Below are 3,480 nucleotides of genomic sequence, written 5' to 3'. Positions count from 1 at the left end.
ATTATCAAGATTTTTAACGTCCTAAGTATACCACGGCAATAAAATTAATCTAACTCATGCAATATTAATTTAACATAACTAAACCAATTAATTGAATGTTTTAGCACAATTATAGTATTTATAACATAGGAATTATTTTCACGTACTTAGTTAAGAACAAGTAAAGATAAAACTAAAATTTATTTAAAAATTAGAAATGCGAATGAAATATGCATGTAGATGAATGTATGTATGTATATTTATATATATATATTTTCTCGAGGTTCTCACATCCTCCCCTCCTTAAAAATGAATTTTGTCCTCAAAATTCTCACCTTTTAAAGAAATAGGTCGGGGTACTTTTTCTGCATTTCCTCTTCCAGTTCCCAAGTTGCTTCCTCTAGTCCGTGATTTTTCCATAGAACCTTCACCAAAGGAATTTTCTTATTTCTCAATTCTTTTACTTCTCTTTCCAAGATCTTGACGGGTCCTTCTTCATAGGTCAACAACTCATCCACTTCGATATCCTCCAATTGCAACACATGGCTTGGGTCAGGGTGATATTTCTTAAGCATAGAGACATGAAATACATGGTGAACCTTGGCCATGCTTGCAGGCAACTTCAACTGATACGCTACTTTTCCGATTCGTTTCAAAATTTCAAAAGGTCCGATATACCTTGGTTTTAGCTTCTTATCTTTCTTGGACCACTACTCCGCTCTTCAAGGGTTTAACTCTTAGAAAAACTTTGTCTCCTATTTCGAATTCCAAATCTTTTCTCCTTGTGTCGGCGTAGCTCTTTTGTCGACTCTGGGTAGCTTGAAGCCTTTCCCTAATTACGTTCACTTTCTCACGAGCTTCTTCCATCCAAGGTATGACCGTCGGATCTAAAATTTTCTTCTCTCCTACTTCATCCCAATGAATCGGAGATCGACACCTTCTCCCATACAATGCTTCATAAAGTGCCATTTGAATCGAGGCACGATAGCTATTATTATAAGCAAATTCTACTAAGGTCATATACTGACTCCATTTACCTCCAAAATCCAATATACATGACCTCAGCAGATCTTCCAAAGTTTGAATTGTCCTTTCTGACTGTCCGTCGGTTTGGGGATGATAAGCAGTACTAAATTTTAACTTGGTCACCAATGATTCTTGAAACTTCTGCCAGAAACACGATACAAATCTTGGATCTCGATCAGACACAATGCTTATGGGAATACCATGCAATCTCATGATCTCTTCTGTGTACAACTTGGCCAATTTCTCCAGAGAAAAACTCATGCACAAGGTAGGAAATGTGCAGACTTGGTGAGTCTGTCAACTATCACCCAAATCGCATCAAATCCTTTTTGACTTCGAGGCAATCCCGTTACAAAATCCATTGTTATGTGCTCCCATTTCCATTCGGGAACTTCTAGTGGTTGCAATAGACCAGAGGGCTTCTGATGTTCAGCTTTTACTTGTTGGCAGATCAAACATTTCTGTACAAATTCTGCCACATTCTTTTTCAAACCGTCCCACCAGTATAACCCTTTTATATCGAGATACATCTTGTTCACTCCTGGATGTATAGTATACCTCGATCGATGTGATTCTTCTAAAATTTCCCTCCTTAACCTTTCGTTCGCCGGAACCACAATTCGATCTCGAAACCTCAACACTCCTTCAGACCCTAATTTAAAGTCTAAGGTTTCCCCTTTTTGCACTTTCTCTACATTCTTCTGGATTGTAGGGTCCGTTTTCTGGGCTTCCTTAATACGCTCAAATAATGGTGACTTTAATGTCAAGTTCTCGAATAAAATCTTCAATCTCTCCAAACGAGGGTTCCAACTACTAACCTCTTCTAGCATGTCCCATTCTTTTACCATTAACCCCGCTACTTGAGCCTTTCTACTTAAAGCGTCTGCTACCACGTTAGCTTTTCCTGGGTGGTAGTTTATTGAACAATCATAATCCTCCAGAAATTCTACCCATCGCCTTTGTCCTCAAATTCAGTTCCTTTTGAGAGAACAAGTACTTAAGGCTCTTATGGTCCGTATAGACTTCAAAAGTCACACCATACAAGTAATGTCTCCATTTCTTTAGGGCAAAAATCACTGCAGCCAATTCTAGGTCATGCGTTGGGTAATTTTGTTCGTGAGGCTTCAATCTCCTAGAAGCATAAGCCACTACCTTACCTTTTTGCATCAAAACGCAGCCTAGACCTTCTCTAGAGGCATCAGAGTATACGGCATAACCTTCTACTCCGTCAGGTAATACCAAAACAGGAGCGGATGTTAAATGTTTCTTTAACTCTTGAAAGCTTGACTCGCACTTTGGAGTCCAGATAAACTTGTTACCTTTCTTAGGTCCAGCAATCTTCGAAAAGTCCTTGATAAACCGCCTATAGTAACCTGCTAAACCCAAGAAACTTCTAACCTCTGTTGGAGTTCTGGCTGCTGCCACATTATAACCGCCTCAACTTTTGCCGGATCCACGGTAATTCCTTTTTTAGAAACTTTGTGCCCTACAAAAGAAATCTCTTTCAGCCAAAACTCGCACTTACTGAATTTGGCATATAACTTATGCTCTCTTAGTATCTGTAGAACTATCTCCAAGTGTTTAACATGTTCTTCTCGAGTCTTGGAGTATATCAGTATATCGTCGATAAAAACTACGACAAACTGGTCTAAGTACTTCTTAAAAACTCACTGTATTAAATCCATGAAAGCAACTGGGTGCGTTGGTTAAACCAAATGGCATGACTGCAAACTCAAAGTGTCCATATCTTGTATTAAAAGTAGTCTTGGGTATGTCTTCCTTCTTAATTTTCAACTGGTAATACCCTTGCCTCAAGTTTAGTTTAGAGAAAACTACAGATCCTTGCAGCTGATCGAACAAACTATCAATCAAAGGTAGAGGGTATTTATTCTTAATTGTAACTTCGTTTAACCTCGATAATCAATGCACAACCTCAAACTTCCGTCCTTTTTCTTAACAAACAGCACGGGTGCTCCCCATGATGAGTCACTCTCTTTAACAAAACATTTCTCCAATAGGTCCTATAGTTGAATTTTTAACTCTTTTAGCTCTGCAGGAGCCATTCGGTACGGAGTCTTAGAAATCGGAGCCGTTCCTGGCACTAAGTCAATCTTGAACTCCACTTCTCTCTCTGGCGGTAATGTTTTTAGTTCTTCGGGAAAAACATCTGGAAATTTCCGTACACTGGTACATCTTCTAACTTCACTTGGTCACTGGGAGCGTTAATCAGGAAGGCTAAGAAACCTTGCGCTCCTTTGTACAACATTTTTCTTGCCCGTATTCCCGAGATCATAGCAGACGATGCTAACCTACCTTTCACATCTAGCTTTAGGGTTGTTTCCCCGGGAATCCAAAGTTCTAACACTTTTGCTCTACAATCAAGCTTAGCATGGTGATGAGCTAGAAAATCCATTCCTATGATAACATCATACCCTTTTATGTCCAAACTTATTAAATCTACTAGCATCTTATGCT

The sequence above is a fragment of the Coffea arabica genome, unplaced genomic scaffold (genome assembly GCF_036785885.1).
Source record: "Coffea arabica cultivar ET-39 unplaced genomic scaffold, Coffea Arabica ET-39 HiFi ptg000056l, whole genome shotgun sequence".
Lineage (NCBI taxonomy): Eukaryota > Viridiplantae > Streptophyta > Magnoliopsida > Gentianales > Rubiaceae > Coffea > Coffea arabica.
Note: the sequence above shows the minus strand (reverse complement) of the source record.